Raw genomic sequence first — 18256 nt, forward strand, 5'->3', positions numbered from 1 at the left:
ATTCTTCTATGGAAAATAATATCGCTTGTTTTGTTTAAAAGAGTCATCTTAGGCTGTTAATTTTTATTGCCATCTGATGCTCAACAACCCAAGTAATCCATTCCAAATAGTGCCCATGCTCATAAGTGTACCACTCTCTCAATATGAGGTAGAGGGATTAAGAAATACAATTTGGTTGTTACAGAACAGTCATGGGGATGTAAAGTACAGCACAGGGAATAGAGTCAGTAATATTCTAATAACTATGTATGGTGTCAGATGGGTACAAAATTTACTTAGATAACCATTTAGTAAATTATATAATGTCTAATCACCAGGATGTATAATATAATGTTATATGTCAACTGTAATTGAAAAATAAAAAAAAATAATTTAAAAATATATAAATGTTTTAAATAACAGAGTAATTGAGGTATAATTTACATACCATACTTTGACATACACCCCTTTACACTATATAGTTAAACTGTTTTTAGTATATTCACAGTTATGCAACCATCATTGTTACTATATTTTGAAGTATTTTCTTTACACAAAAGGAATCTCAGAACCATTAGCAGGCACTCTCCACTTCCCTCCTGCTAACAACTCTTTAATCTACTTTCTGTTTCTATAGATTTATCTATTCTGCCTATTTCACATAAAGGAAATTATATAATATGTTCTTTAACACCTGGTTTCTTTCACTTAGCTTAATGTTTTCCAGGTTTATCCAAATTGTAGCATGTATCAGCAGTTCATTCAATTTTGTTGTTAAATTATTTCCATTACATAGATATACAGCATTTCTTTATTTCTTTATTCTTTACCTTAGTTGATAGAAATGTAAATCATTTCCATTTTTTGGCTATCATGAATAATGCTGTTGAAAACATTCACAGGTTTTGCTTAGAACTTATATTTTTAATTTCTTGAATATATACATGGGGTGAAAATGCTGGATAATATCTAGTAGTAACTTGATGTTTAACTTTTGAAAAACTATCAAACTTTTCTGAAGTGGCTGCTTTGCTTTACATTACCACCAGCAATGGATGAGGGTTTAGGTTTCTCCATATCTTTGTTTACACTTGTTATTATCTGTCTTTTTATTTTAGCCACCTTAATGAGCTTGAAGTGGTATCTCATGGGGGTTATTTTTGTTTGTTGTTGTTGTTGTTTTGTTGTTTAATTATTGTTGATTTTAATTTATTGTGTTTACATAGATTCAAGTGTCCCACCAAATATATCTCCCCACCACCCCCGTGTTTCCCTCAACATCCCCCTTGCCTCCCTCCCCCCAATGGCTTCCCCCCTTCCCTCCAGGATTTGCTTTCCTACTTTCTGTAATGCTGTGTTATGTAATTATATATATAATTTCACCAATCTCATCCCCTTTCCCTCTGTCCACTTTCCCTCTGGTCCCTTTGACCCTGGCTCTGCCTCTATTCCGCTCTTCAGTTCACATTGTTCATTGGATTCCTCAAATGAGTGAGGTCATATGATATTTTTCTTTCTCTGCCTGGCTTATTTCACTTAGCATAATAGTTTCCAGGTCCATCCATGTTGTCGCAAAAGGTTAGATTTCCTGCTTTTTCACAGCCATGTTAATATTCCATTGTGTATATGTACCACTGCTTTTTTTTTTTTTTTTTTTTAAATAAATTTTTATTGATGTTAATGGGATGACATTAATAATTCAGGGTACATATATTCAAATAAAATATGTCTAGGTTATTTTGTCATTAAATTATGTTGCATACCCCTCACCCAGAGTCAGATTGTCCTCCGTCATCCTCTGTCTAGTTTTCTCTGTGCCCCTCCCCCTCCCCCTAACTCTCCCTCCCTCCCTCCTGCGTCCTCCCTCCCCCCACCCCTGGTAACCACCACTCTCTTGTCCATGTCTCTTAGTCTCGTTTTTATGTTCCACCAATGTATGGAATCATGTAGTTCTTGTTTTTTTCTGATTTACTTATTTCACTCCGTAGTACCACTGCTTTACCACTGCTTTTTAATCCACTCGTCCACTGATGGACACTTGGGCTGTTTCCAGATCTTGGCTATTGTAAACAATGCTGCAATAAACATGAGGGTACATTTCTTCTTTTGAATCAGTGATTTGATATTCTTAGGATATATTCCTAAGAGTGGGATGGCTGGGTCAAAAGGTAGTTCAATTTTTAATTTTTTGAGGAATCTCCATACTGTTTTCCACAGTGGCTGCACCAGTCTGCATTCCCATCAGCAGTGCAGGAGGGTTCCCTTTTCTCCACATCCTTGCCAGCACTTATTATGTGTTGTTTTGTCAATGGATATCTCATGGTTTTGACAGCATCTCCCAATGACTTGTAGTGAAATTTTTTCATATGCTTATTGACCATTTGTATACTTTTTTAAAAGAAATGTCTAAATCTTTCACCAATTCTTTTTTTTTAATTTATTCTTTTTAGAGAGGGGGGAGAGAGAGAGAGAGAGAGAGAGAGAGAGAGAGAGAGAAAGAAGGAGTGAGGAGCAGGAAGCATCAACTCCCATATGTGCCTTGACTAGGCAAGCCCAGGGTTTTGAACCGGCAACCTCAGCGTTACAGGTCGACACTTTAATCCACTGCGCCACTGCAAATCAGGCTTCACCAATTCTTAAAGAAGGGTTACTTGTCTTTTTTTTGGGGGGGGGGTTACTTGTCTTTTTATTGTTGAGTTTTAAGAGTGCTTTATATATTCTAGATAAGAGTTTTTTATAACTATATGAATTGTAAATATTTTCTCCATCCTGTGATTTGTCCTTTTGCTCTCTTGATTGTGTTCTTAAAAGCACAAAAGTTTTTGGGGTTTTTTTTAATTTTTATTTATTTATTTACTTTTTTAGATTTTAATTATTCATTTTTATTAGAGAGAGAGGGGAGAGAGAGAGAGGGATAGATAGAGAGAGAACAGAGAGAGGAGCAGGAAGCATCAAGCCCAGGGTTTTGAACCGGCGACCTCAGCATTCCAGGTCGACGCTTTATCTACTGTGCCACCACAGGTCAGGCCAAAAGCACAAAGGTTTTTAATTATGATGAAGTCCAATTTCTCTATATTTCCTTTTGGCACTTTTATATTTGGTGTCACATCTAAGAAACTACTGCTCAATCCAAGATCATGAAAATTAACTTCTATGTTTTCTTCTAAGAGTTTGATGCTTTTACTTTTTATAATTAGACTTCTGATCCATTTTGAGTTAATTTTTGCATATGGTGTGACATAGAAATCCAAGATTTTTTTTTGCATGTTGTTATTCAGTTGTCTCAGCATATTCATTAAAATGACCATACTTTTCTGATTTAATTTTCTTAGCACACCTGTCAAAAATCAATTGCCTGTAAGTGTATGGGTTTATTTTTGAACTCTGAATTCTATTCTATTGAGCTATATGTCTAGCTTTACACCAGTACCACATTGATTAGTTCTGTAGTAAGTTTTGAAGTCCTCCTACTTTGTTTTCTTTCTTAATATTGTTTTGGCTATTCTGGCTCTTTAGTAATTCTATATGAATTTTAAGATCAGCTTGCTAACTTATACAAAAAAAGACAGCTCAAATTTTTAAAGAGATTGTACTGAGTCTGTAGATCAGTTTGGGAAGTGTTGCTATTTTAATATTAAGTCTTCAAATTTATGAACACAGGACATCTTCCCATTTATATAGGTCTTCCTTAAGTTCCTTCAATGATGTTTTATAGGGGTTTTTTTAATGTTAAATAATCTCTAAACATTTCATTGGCCTCTTCTTCTGATTCTAATGCCTCAGAACCTAGGTGTCATTGACCTCAGACACCACTTTGCCATCCACAATTTTGTGGAAGATGGTCTTTTGGATGGATTACATGGAGATGCTGTTGTCTAGGGCGTCACTAAGATTTAAGTCCTCCCTTTCTTTTAGCAGGAGACAGTAGGTGGTGATCTCAGCCACAGCTTGACCTTGATGGTCAAACAGGGCCTCAGACTCTTGGGCCTGGCACTACTCTTCTGCCCAGGTCTGGGCCCACTCTGATTCCAGGTACAACAAGATCCTGTTGAGCTGTTTCATCCACATGGCATAGCGCATTTCCTTCTCCCTCAAGCTGCTCTCCAAAATGGCCTTCAGATTCTCACTGAGTCCAGGTAGATCTTCAAGGACTGAACTATACATCTCAGCTCCATGAGTGTCATCTCAGCAGCTCCTATCTCAGCAGTTTGCAAGGTGACTACACTGGTGCTCTCTTTCTTTAATCTGCTGGGACTAGAACTTGTTAAGATCCTCTCTTCTAAGCCAGCTCATCACATTGGGTCCAGTGTCTTCTATGATTTTGCTGAGATCCTAAGATTTGGGACAACTCAGAGATGGCAATCTGGTTTTGTAAACTATTTACTTTTTCTTCATGCATCTTCTTCATGGAGAGCAGCTCCTCCTTGAGAGTTTGGATCTCTGTTTCCCTCTGCAGCTGAGTGATATTGGTGTCATCAATGACCTTTGAGAACCCATTGATGTCACTCTCCACAGACTGGCACGTGGCCAGCTTCATCTCATACTTTACTCTGAGGTTATTGGCAGAAAGATGGGCATTGTCAATCTGCAGAATGATGTAGTCATTGTCCACAAAACTAGCAAAGATCTAAGCCCTCAGGTTCTCAACTGTCTTCAAATAATGCCCACAGTGTCTGACCTAAGGTCCCTTCTTTAGGTGTTTCCAGATTTTGCTTTCCAATCTCTAATCATCAGCCTCCAAGCTTCTTACCCTTTCCAGGTAAGAATCCAGGCAGTCATTCATGCATTGCATAGTCCCTAATGCCTGCCAGACCCTTGGCCATCCCCATAACCAGGCCTCCAGGCTCCCAGCCATGCTGCATGCTGGTGGAGTGGGACACAGATCCGGGAGCCTGAGCCCTTGGTACCTACATAGATGTTGGCCACGCTGTTCGCCAGCCAGCCTGGTAGCTGGGCGACTGCATGGAGCCCAGGATCCAGTAGTTTGTGGAGAAGCTGGAGCAGATGCTGAAGCTCATGTTGTTCAGGGAGGAAGGAGAGAAACCAAATGTCAAGTTCAAGCATCAATCTTGTAGTTTTCGATGTATAACTTTTGCATTAGTATTGTTAAATTTATCATGAGTATTTTGTTTTTGATATGATTATAAATGAAATTATTTTCTTAATTTAATTTTTGGACTGTTCATTGCAAATGTATAAAAACACAATTGATTTTGTATTGTATTTGTACTGTATTATAATTGGCTTTGGTATTTGAAAGTTTAACTATGAAATATGAATAAGTATAGATCTCATTGAGTTTTCTCACTTGAAGTTTATTGAGCTTCTTAAATGTGTAGGTTAATATTTTTCATTAAAATTGTAAAATCATTAGCCATAATTTTTAAAAAATATTTTTTCTGTTCTTTTCTTTCTGGGACTTCCATTATGCATATATTTGTACATTTGCGGTGTCCTCAGGCCTCTGAGTCTCTGTTTATTTTTCTTATTTCACTATTCCTTCTGTTTCCAAAACTGAATAATCTCAATTCTAACCTAAAGTTCAGTGGTTTCTTTCTTCTGCCAGCTCAAATCTGCTGTTGAGCCCCTCAGTAAATTTTTATTGCAGTTGTTTTACTTTTCAACTCCAGAATTCCTATGTGATGCTATTATAATTTCTATCTCTTTATTAATAATTTCTATTTAGTGAGAAATCATTTTCATACTTTATTTTTTTCACATGGCTTATTTTAGTTCTTTGAAGATATTTATGATAGCTGATTTTAAGTATTTGTCTAGTAAGTTCAACTTCTGGGCTTTCTCAGGGATGGTTTCTTTTGACTGCTTTTTTTTCTTTTTTTTCTTTTTTTTTTTGTATTTTTCTGAAGTTGGAAACAGGGAGGCAGTCAGACAGACTCCCACATGCGCCCAACTGGGATCCACCCGGCATGCCCACCAGGGGACGATGCTCTGCCCATCTGGGGCATTGCTCTGTTGCAACCAGAGCCATTCTAGAGCCTGAGGCAAAGGCCACAGAGCCACCCTCAGCTTCCGGGCCAACTTTGCTCCAATGGAGCCTTGGCTGTGGGAGGGGAAGAGAGAGACAGAGAAGAAGGAGGGGGGGAGGAGTGGAGAAGCAGATGGATGCTTCTCCTGTGTGCCCTGGCTGGGGATTGAACCCGGGACTCCGGCATGCCAGGCCGATGCTCTACCACTGAGCCAACCGGTCAGGGCCTTTTGACTGCTTTTTGCCCCTGTACATGAGCTTTCCTGTTTCTTTTTATGACTCATTTTTGCTGTTGTTGTTAGAAATTTGCTAAAGCTGGACTTTTAAAAGAATATAATGTGGCAACTCTGGAATTCAGATTTCCCCTTCCCTCAGTGTTGTTGCTGTTCTTTTAGTGACTTGCTGAACTAATTTTGTAAAAAGTGTATACCCTTTTCTGTGTGTAACCACTAAAGTCTCTTAGTTGTTATCTAACACTTAGACATAAATTTCTATAATACCTTGAACAAGTAAGTCTCCCAACTTTTCCAAGAAGCTTTTGTCCATGTTATGATACACATTCAATGCTTCAGCAGTTTAAAACTCTGTTTGACTTTTCTTCCTGCTTACACAGAACCTCAAGGTCAGACATAGGTGAGAGATCAGCATCTTCTCAGTCCTCTCCTGGGCATAGTCTTACATATGCAATGTGGCCTCCTAGAGTCTTAGGAGTTTGATAGAATTTTTCAAAACCGCTATTGGCCATTTTATTCCCAGGCTTTTTCTTTTAAGTTTCTTACTCATCACTGGTTATCATGACTTCCACCAGCTACAATACTAAACAACTGCAACTGAAAGTGTTTGACAAGTGCTCTAGGAGAAAGGCTCTTTGCACTGAGTTCTGTGTTATGTTAGAAATAAATAAATAAAGGACAAGCTCTGTGAGTGGAGATTTTCAGGAAACTGTCAGATAGGTCAAATAATGACAATTCTCTAGGAATGGTGCTTTCTGGAGATGCTCCAACACAATTTTGCACCCTCCAGTGGCTGCTAAGCTGCTGTTTTTTACATCTACTGTGATTGCAAGGCTATTGGTTTCCAAAACTACTATGAAACGATGAAGAAGTTGGCAATCAGGTAAGGTAAAATGTGACAAAGCTCACAGTTCTTATCAAGATTCATCTGTTTTTCTTCAAAAAACACTGCTCAAATTTTTACAAATGTTTGATTAATTTCCAAACTTCTGAAGACATCGAATATGACAATTTTTTGTCAATGTTCTTACTACTTTTATGTGAGAATAAATTTTCAAAGGTCCTTATTCGGCCATTTCTAAAGTACACCTCTTCTAGTATGTTCTTAAACTAAGTATTTAGACCCTCTGATTCTTCTTGACAAAAAAAAAAATCACATTTTAGAAGTTATGTTCACTCCTTTTAATACATTGCACATTTTATAAAGTGTACACTATCACAATCAACTTCTCCAAATAGAATCCTTTTATGTGGAATTCATCCTTTGGTTTGACACATGCAAATGGATAATGCTGGGTAGTTCATTGTCTTCCAAATGAGGAAAACACAGTCCTTTCTTATGACATTTTAGCTGTGATTTATAGTTAATTTAATAAAAAAAAAACTTTTTTTGGAATCTTCATATTCTACCTCCTTCCTTGTTGTGCAGTTTAATAAGGTTTGCTAAGGTATAAAATAACTCTGGTATCTCCACCTAACTAATACTAATAAAAAAGTGGCAGAGAAACTAGAAGACTGAGGCATGTCATACACACAATTGTTTTTTAGGAAAGTTCTTCTCTGCCTTAAACTTATGAGAAATAAAATTGACTAATCTATCTTTTTAACTCATTTTGTCTATGGATCAATATGATCTGAATAATTCTGAGAATCTTTAACTAATAAATTTTGACATTTAGAGGGTTTTGTTATAGAAGTATCTGAGATGGTTTCAGTAAAATAATGAGGTGGAACTGGGTTTTCTATGATTTCAAAAAAATCTCCAAACCTGCAATACTTTACTAGTCTTAAATATTTTATTTTTTCCAAACTTAACAACATGGCTGAAATGATGACCTCTCAACATCCACTGGAAAAAAAATACACACTTATACAAAGAGACATATTTTTTTTAAGTAAATATTTAATGCCCATAAATGTATTTAATATTTGGACCTAGACTAATTTACTTTGATACCTAGTACTATGATATTTCTTGCAAAAAAGAAGGCATCCAAAGAAAGTGTTTATTTGTTTTTTTATGTGAAATATTTGCTGGTCTTATTTTTCTAAGACAAAAATAAGTGACAGCTTTTCCCCCCAAAGTATGTAAGATAAAGAAAAGAACAGTTAAAATTGGAAGAAAAATACGATTGGCAAAATAAATGTTTTTAATTCTGTGAGGAAAAATATTTTATAAATGTCTTCCAAATATTAAAAAATAGCCAACTGTACAAGTAGTTACTTAAATTAAGTAACTTTTATACCACAGAATTCATCTCTTCAATTGTTGCTTTAAGTTAGAAGAAAACTGCTTTAATTATGATATCCTGTATTGAGGTGGACTCTTAATACAAGCTAAAAATGACACTGTTCCAATCTATAAATGGAGGCTAAGTACTTCACAAAGTATAATATAAGTAAAAACAAAACAGATAAACCATAATAAATTATTTTCAGAAAATGTTTGGGTTGTTTCACTGTGTTTTTGTGGGTAATTAGATGAATTATTTTACTTTATAAAGAGAAAGAAATAAATATCTTAATAATTATACATATCTACATGTATATTAATCTTTATGACATTAGCTTTTTACTGTTGATGTGATTTAAAACACAGTACTAAAAGGTTTCTTGATTTATACATAGGTCCCCACAGAATCCCTGCCAGAGTCTGACAGAAACCCCAATTGTGCTTGACTCTTCAGTGTGCACTGAGTTTAATTTATCAACACTTGCTTTATGGCAGAGCCTGAGTTACTTTGCAATGGGAATACTTAAAAAATACGGATAAACTGCTTGCCATACTTAATTGACCTGCACTCCATCAACTGGTCATTATGTTGTCTCTTCTGTTTCTCCCTTCTATGTTTCAAATTTCTGGAGTTTCCCCTCACAACAAAGACACATACCTGCTGTATGCAAGAAAGTTCTGGGTGAGGAACAAGCAATATTCAGATGTCAGAGTAAACATATAGAACAACATTTTCAGGCCCAGAAAGTTTCACCTAGACAGAGAAAGACAAGCTAATGTAAAGCACTGTGATTTTCTGGCAAAACCATACATCTAGAATCAGATATATCCCCATTTTCATGTCCCTTCTCTGTCTGGTGTAGACAGAACAGCAGGATGTGCATGGTCTTTTCAGACACTCCTGGTTACACTCCCATGTCCTTGTGAAATAATTAAACATATAGGCCCTGGCCAGCTGGCTCAGTTGGCTAAGAGCGTCCTCCCAAAACAATAAGGATGTGGGTTCACTTCCCAGTCAAGGCACACATGGGAAGTAACCAAAAAATGCACAACTGAGTAGAACAACAAATGCTTCCCTTCCCCCTCCCCTCTTTCTCCTCTTCTCTATCTCTAAACGTTAATAAAAATTAAGCCCTGCTCAGTTGGTTGGAACGTCTCATCCTGAAGCATGCCAGTTTGATTCCCCAGTAAGGGCACATACAGGAGCAGCTCTCTCCCTGCCTCTCTCAAAACAAAAGGCATATATATACCTAGGCATTGCAAATGCTTATATCGATAAGCATAAAATATCTATGCATGGAGACCAAAAACTACATTTGCGAAGAACAAATCCACCTATCTATGAAAAAAGAAGAAAGAATTCTGAGGCAGTGAAAATTTTCAAATTGAGCTTATGGATCTCTTGAAATCTTATGCAATCTCTTTACATTGCATTGTAAATTTGTCTTTCTACATTTATCTTTCTTTATTTTCATTTTTCTCAAGCATTGTAATTAATACAAACACCTTTTAGGTTAACTTTTGAGATATTTAACATGATTTACCAGAAATGGATATGAAAGTCAATGTAAAAGCTAATTTTGATAAACCCACACTTTTTTTTTTTTTGGAGAGGAGGGGAGATAGAAAGGCAGACACTCACATGTACCCCAAGTGGGATCTACCTGGCAACCCCTATCTATGGCCTATGCTCTGCTCATCTGGGGCTGATGCTGGCAACCAAGCTATTTTCAGCACCTGAGGCAGAGGCTCCTCAGCAGCCAGGGCCCAGATGCTTGAATCACTCAAGCCATGGCTGCAGGACAGGAAGAGAGAGAGAGAGAAAGGGGAAAGAGAGGGGAGAAGAAGCAGATGGTTGCTTTTCCTGTGTGCTCTGACTGGGAATTGAACCCAGGACATCCACACGCCAGGTCAATGGTCTACCACTGAGCCAACTGGCCCAAAGTTGGTTATTAAAATGAATAGTTTCTTTGTGTTTTGATTAAGGCAAAAGTTTAATGTGAAGAAAATACTTATTCTGATAATTTTTCTGCATGAATATGTACTTTACAAATAGACTAAAAAAAGTCTTTAATTTTGCTAAAAGTTTGCTGATAATCTAAGTGTTGGTTGTTATGTAGCAATTAAAACTAGTTGCTACATAATAAGCCTAAAGATGAATTTTAAAATTGAATAAATACAGTGTGTCCGTAAAGTCATGGTGCACTTTTGACCGGTCACAGAAAAGCAACAAAAGACGATAGAAATGTGAAATCTGCACCAAATAAAAGGAAAACTCTCCCAGTTTCATACCTATTCAGTGCAGTTTGATGTGGGCTCCATTTGTTGCCCTACACACTTCCAAATGATAGTGAAGTTCTTGCCACACATGGTAAGGACGTCTGGTGTAACAGAGCGAATAACGTCGGTGATTCTGTTTCAAGTGATTAATGTCATGGTACTTTATTATAAATGCGCCAATATTCACATTGAACTTTGATCACGAATTCGAATTTAGTGAGCCACAGAACACACTGAACTTTCCTCTGTACTGTCCACATCTTGACTGGCATGGCCGTGGGCTGCTCCTCTGTATACACGGTGTTACGTCCTCATCTGTACGTGCGCACATGCTGCCACATCATCCTACAGAACTGGGAGGGTTTTCCTTTTATTCGGTGCAGATTTCACATTTCTATCGTCTTTTGTTGCTTTCCTGTGACTGGTCAAAAGTGCACCATGACTTTACGGACACACTGTACATTAATATTTTTCTTGTAAAGCGGCTTTTAACAAAATAACCATATTTATAATTTATCTAAAAGAATTTTGGGAGGCTTTTGAAGATGGCAGCGGAGTAGGCGGACGCACAGATGCCCAGCTCTCAACACCAAACTGGAATACAAATCAATTTAGGAAAAATCAGCATGAAAAACCAACACTGAACTGCAAGAAAAGCTCTCAAAAACCAAGGAGCAAAGAGGAAGCCACAATAATCCTGGTAAGGAGTGCCTGAATCTCCTCTGCTTACAGAAACGGAGGGGGGGAGGTGAGGCTGAGAGCCCAGAGAGGATTTCACAGAGGAAAAAGAGCAGAAACTACTGCTCACAGCCACTTACCTGGCGACCAGGGAGCAAGGTGGGTTGAAAAGACCAGCTTATCTCCCAAGCGGAAAGGACAAGGAGAGGGACAGACTGTGAGGGGCTAAGGTATGCAAGAAACGAAATAAAAAAGCTGACTCATTCGTGCTGGAGGCGGCCATAGCTGGGGGAGGGACTGAACCTTTCACAAAACAGAGCTGAAGTGCTTCCGGATCAGAGATCTCCGGACATCTATCCAGCTCCAATCAGCGCAACAAGACACAGCTGAAAACAAGAAGTGGGGAGGAGGGGCAGTAACTCAGGTCTCCATGGAGTTCTGAGATACACCTCCCCCTACTGAAGCTGAGAAAAGACCCTGCCCCCAGTGAGATTAGTTGGTGGAAGAGACCTTCAGCGTCTCAGGTTACACCCACAGCATTCCGGGTTACAGTTTCAAGGAAGCCCCCTGCTGAGATCAGTTAACAAGACTATCACCTGTTAAGAAAACAAACAAATCAAGACTTCAAAGCTGCCCAAATCCGAAAGTGGATTACAAATAATAGCTGATACCAACCCAAGAAGACCTAGAAATAACACAACTGAAAACTGGAGGCAGACAACACCAAGCCTAGACTCAACCAACCCTACAAATAAAACACCATTATGAGAAGACAAAGGAGTGCAACCCAACTGAAACCACAAGAGACACCTTTGAGAGATGAGCTGAGTGATATGGAAATAATCAAACTTCCAGATGCGGAGTTCAAAATAATGATTATAAGGATGCTTAGGGATCTTAGAACAACAATGGAGGGGCAGTTTGAAAACCTAAATAAAGAAATAGCAAGTATAAAAAAAGATATTGAAATATTAAAAAAGAATCAGTCAGAGATGACAAATACAATATCAGAAATGAAGACCACAATGGAAGGAATTAAAAACAGGATGGATACAGCTGAGGATCGAATCAGCGAGTTGGAGGACAACTGGAATGAAGGCATGAAAGCAGAGAAGAAAAGAGAAAACAGACTCAAAAAGTCAGAGGAAACACTTAGAGAGCTCTGTGACAACATGAAGAGAAATAACATCTGCATCATAGGGGTTCCTGAAGAAGAAGAAAAAGAACAAGGGATAGAGACTTTGTTCAATCATATCATAACTGAAAACTTCCCTAAATTAATGCAAGAGAAACTCTCACAAGTCCAAGAAGCACAGAGAACTCCATTAAAGAGAAACCCAAAGAAACCTACACCAAGACACATCATAATTAAAATACCAAAGCTAAGCGATAAAGAGAAAATATTAAAAGCTGCAAGAGAAAAAAAAAGTTATCACCTACAAAGGAGCCCCCATAAGGATGACATCCGACTTCTCAACAGAAATACTTGAGGCCAGAAGGGAATGGCAAGAAATATTCAAAGTAATGCAGAACAAGAACCTACAACCAAGACTACTTTATCCAGCAAGGCTATCGTTTAAAATCGAAGGAGAAATAAAAAGCTTCCCAGACAAAAAACAACTCAAGGAATTCATTACAACCAAACCAACGCTGCAAGAAATGTTAAGGGGCCTGTTGTAAACAGATCAAAGTTGGAAAAGAATATAGCAAAAAAAGGAATACACCTTTAAAGAAGAAAATGGCAATAAACAACTACATATCAATAATAACCTTAAATGTAAATGGATTAAATGATCCAATCAAAAGACATAGGGTAGCTGCATGGATAAGAAAACAGGACCCATACATATGTTGTCTACAAGAGACACACCTTAGAACAAAAGACACACATAGATTGAAGGTAAAAGAATGGAAAAAAACATTTCATGCAAACGGAAATGAAAAAAAAGCTGGGGTAGCAATACTTATATCAGACAAATTGGACTTTAAAACAAAGGATATAGTAAGAGATAAAGAAGGCCACTACATAATGATAAAGGGAGTAATCCAACAGGAAGATATAACTATTATAAATATCTATGCACCTAATATAGGAGCACCCAAATATATAAAACAGACTTTGATGGATTTAAAGGGTGAGATCAAAAGCAATACTATAATAGTAGGGGATTTCAATACCCCACTAACATCACTAGATAGATCCTCAAGAAAGAAAATTAACAAAGAAACAGCAGACTTATTGGAAACACTAGATCAACTCGATTTAATAGATATCTTCAGATCCTTTCACCCTAAAGCAGCAGAATATACATTCTTTTCAAGTGCTCATGGTACATTCTCTAGGATAGACCACATGTTAGGGCACAAAAGTGCTCTCAACAAATTTAAGAAGACTGAAATCATATCAAGCACTTTCTCCGATCACAACGGCATGAAACTAGAAATGAATCACAGCAGAAAAGCTCAAAAATTCTCAAACACATGGAAACTAAATAGCAGGGTGTTAAATAATGAATGGATTAAGAATGAGATCAAAGAAGAAATAAAAAATTCCTAGAAACGAATGACAATGAGCATACAACAACTCAAAATTTATGGGACACAGCGAAAGCAGTGCTGAGAGGGAAGTTCATAGCACTACAGGCACACTTTCAGAAGCTAGAAAAAGCTCAAATAAACAACTTAACCCTGCATCTAAAAGAACTAGAAAAAGAACAGCAAGTAAAGCCCAAATGTAGTAGAAGGAAGAAAATAATAAAGATCAGAGCAGAAATAAATGACATAGAGGCTAAAGAAACAATACAGAGGATCAATGAAACTAGGAGCTGGTTCTTTGAAAAGGTAAACAAGATTGATGAACCTTTAAGTAGACTCACCAAGAAAAAGAGAGAGAGGACTCAAATAAATAAAATTAGAAATGAGAGAGGAGAAATAACAACTGACACAACAGAAATACAAAATATTGTAAGAAAATACTATGAAGAACTGTATGCCAAAAAACTAGACAACCTAGATGAAATGGACAAATTCCTTGAAACATACAATCTTCCAAAAATCAATCTGGAAGAATCAGAAAACCTAAACAGACCGATTACACCAAATGAGATTGAAACAGTTATCAAAAAACTCCCAACAAAGAAAAGTCCAGGGCCCGATGGCTTCACAACGGAATTCTACCAAATATTCAAAGAAGAACTAACTCCTATCCTTCTCAAACTATTTCAAAAAATTCAAGAGGAAGGAAGACTTCCAAGCTCCTTTTATGAGGCGAGCATAATTCTGATTCCAAAACCAGGCAAAGACAACACAAAGAAAGAAAATTATAGGCCAATATCTCTGATGAATATAGATGCTAAAATCCTCAACAAAATATTAGCAAACTGGATCCAACAATATATGGAAAATATCATACACCATGATCAAGTGGGATTTATTCTGGGGAGGCAAGGCTGGTACAATATTCGTAAATCAATCAATGTGATTCATCACATAAACAAAAAGAAGGAGAAAAACCATATGATAATTTCAATAGATGCAGAAAAAGCATTTGATAAAATCCAGCACCCATTCATGATCAAAACTCTCAGCAAAGTGGGAATACAGGGAACATACCTCAACATGATAAAAGCCATCTATGAGAAACCCACAGCCAACATCATACTCAATGGGAAAAAATTAAAAGCAATACCCTTAAGATCAGGAACAAGGCAGGGGTGCCCTCTTTCACCACTCTTATTTACCATAGTCCTGGAAGTCCTAGCCACAGCAATCAGACAAGAAGAAGAAATAAAAGGCATTCAAGTTGGAAAAGAAGAAGTAAAACTATCATTATTTGCAGATGATATGATATTGTATATAGAAAACCCTAAAGTCTCAGTCAAAAAACTACTGGACCTGATAAATAAATTCAGCAAAGTGGCAGGATATAAAATCAATACTCAGAAATCAGAAGCATTTTTATACACCAACAATGAACAGTCAGAAAGAGAAATTAAGGAAACAATCCCCTTCACAATTACAACCAAAAAAATAAAGTACCTAGGAGTAAACTTAACCAAGGAGACTAAAGACTTGTACTCGGAAAATTACAAAGCATTGATAAAAGAAATCAAGGAAGATACAAACAAGTGAAAGCATATACCGTGCTCATGGTTAGGAAGAATAAACATCATTAAAATGTCTATATTACCCAAAGCAATCTATAAATTCAACGCAATACCAATTAAAATACCAATGACATACTTCAAAGATATAGAACACATATTCCAAAAATTTATATGGAACCAAAAGAGGACACGAATAGCCTCAGTAATCTTAAAAAAGAAGAATAAAGTGGGAGGTATCACACTTCCTGATATCAAGTTATACTACAAGGCCGTTGTACTCAAAACAGCCTGGTACTGGCATAAGAACAGGCATATAGATCAATAGAACAGAACTGAGAACCCAGAAATAAACCCACAGTTCTATGGACAACTGATATTTGACAAAGGAGGTAAGGAAATACAATGGAGTAAAGACAGCCTCTTTAACAAATGGTATTGGGAAAATTGGACAGCTACCTGCAAAAAAATGAAACTACATCACCAGCTTACACCACTCACAAAAATAAACTCAAAATGGATAAAAGACTTAAATCTAGGCTGTGAAACCATAAGCATCTTAGAAGAAAACATAGGCAGTAAGCTCTCTGAAATCTCTCGGAGCAATATATTTGCTGATTTATCTCCACGGGGAACTGAAATAAAAGACAGGATAAACAAATGGGACTATATCAAACTAAAAAGCTTTTGCACAGCTAAAGACAACAAGAACAGAATAAAAAGACAAACTACACAATGGGAGAACATATTTGACAATACATCTGATAAGGGGTTAATAACCAAAATTTATAAAGAACTTGTAAAACTCAACACCAGGAAGACAAACAACCCAATCCAAAAATGGGCAAAAGAGATGAATAGACACTTCTCCAAAGAGGACATACAGATGGCCAATAGGCATATGAAAAAATGCTCAACATCACTAATCATTAGAGAAATGCAAATTAAAACCACAATGAGATATCACCTCACACCAGTCAGAATGGCACTTATCAACAAAACAACACAGAATAAGTGCTGGCGAGGATGTGGAGAAAAGGGAACCCTCCTGCACTGCTGGTAGGAATGCAGACTGGTGCAGCCACTGTGGAAAACAGTATGGAGATTCCTCAAAAATCTGAAAATCGAACTGCCTTTTGACCCAGCTATCCCACTTTTAGGAATATACCCCAAGGACACCATAGAACGGCTCCAAAAGGAGAAATGCACCGGCATGTTTGTGGCAGCATTGTTCACAATAGCGAAGATCTGGAAACAGCCCAAGTGTTCGTCAGAGGACGAGTGGATTAAAAAGCTTTGGTACATATATACTATGGAATACTACTCAGCCATAAGAAATGATGACATCAGATCATTTACAATAACATGGATGGACCTTGACAACATTATACGGAGTGAAATAAGTAAATCAGAAAAAAAAAAAAAAACTAAGATGAATCCATACATAGAAGGGACATAAAAATGAGACTCAGAGACATGAACAAGAATGTGATGGCAACAGGGGCGGGAGGTTGGGGGAGGAGGGAGGGGGTGAAGAAGGAGAGAGGGGTTAGGGGAGGGGAGGGGCACAAAGAAAACCAGATAGAAGGTGACAGAAGACAATTTAACTTTGGGGGAGGGGTATACAGCACAATCAAATGTCAAAATAATCTAGAGATATTTTCTCTCAACATATGTACCCTGATTTATCAATGTCACTGCATTAAATTTAATTTAAAAAAATAATAAAGGAATTTTGGCTCATAACATGATAAAGTAGCTGGTATCAAACTCATGTCATTAAACAAGAACTATAAAAGCTGAGTACAATATATCAGGCAACTGTTGAAATACATTGGACAACAAGCAATTGAAGAGGTATAATTCTTTTTTTTTTAAATTGACTTTAGAAAGAGAGGAAGGGAGAGAGAAAGAAAGAGAGAGAGAGAGAGACAAAAATATTGAACCATTCCTGCATGTGCCCTGACCAGGAAATAGAACCAGCAACCTCCATGTGTCAGGACAATACTCCAACCAATGGAGCCACTGAGCCAGGGTTCAAGGGGTACAATTCTTAAGAGAATGGAAATACATGAGATTAGTCTTACATTCACTCCATATTTTTTCTTAAGTTATTTTCAAATCTTTGACCCAGGGAAGTGGATTCCAAGCACAATGTGTCAACTTCAGTGGGCAAAAGAAACAGAAATCAGAACTTGTATCTGCTAAGAATGCTGGATTTGGGGGGGGGGGGGCAGGTACCAGGCAAGGGAGAACAAAAAGGAGAAAAAAATCATAAAAATATTTTTAGGATTTTAAGCCAAGTGAAATATACTTAAAAAGAAAAGAAGCCTATTTCAAAGGAAGGAAGGAGGGAGGGAGAGAGGGAGGGAGGGAGGGAGGGAGGGAGGGAGGGAGGGAGGGAGGGAGGGAGGGAGGGAGGGAAGGAAGAAAGGAAGGAAGGAAAGAAGGAAGGAAGGAAGGAAGGAAGGAAGGAAGGAAGGAAGGAAGGAAGGAAGGAAGGGAGGGAGGGAGGGAGGGAGGGAGGGAGGAAGGGAGGAAGGAAGGAAGGGAGGAAGAAAGGAAGGGGAGAGAGGAAAGAAAGAGAGGGGAAGAGGGAGGGAAAGAGAGAAAAAGAAAGAAAGAAAGAATGAATGAATGAGAGAAAGAAAGAAAGAATAAAAGAAAGAATAAAAGAAAGAAAAGAGAGAGAGAGAGAAAGGAAGGGAGGGAGGGAGGAAGGGAGGAAAAGGAAAGGAAAGGGGAGAGAGGAAGGAAAGAGAGG

At 37.5% G+C, this 18256-nt stretch overlaps 1 pseudogene; it reads right to left on the minus strand.

Moving 5' to 3' along the window:
* Positions 1–3750: 3750 nt before the first annotated feature.
* Positions 3751–4997, minus strand: LOC136397772 (keratin, type I cytoskeletal 18 pseudogene; annotated as a pseudogene).
* Positions 4998–18256: the final 13259 nt, after the last annotated feature.

The sequence above is a fragment of the Saccopteryx leptura genome, chromosome 3 (assembly GCF_036850995.1).
Source record: "Saccopteryx leptura isolate mSacLep1 chromosome 3, mSacLep1_pri_phased_curated, whole genome shotgun sequence".
Taxonomy (NCBI): domain Eukaryota; kingdom Metazoa; phylum Chordata; class Mammalia; order Chiroptera; family Emballonuridae; genus Saccopteryx; species Saccopteryx leptura.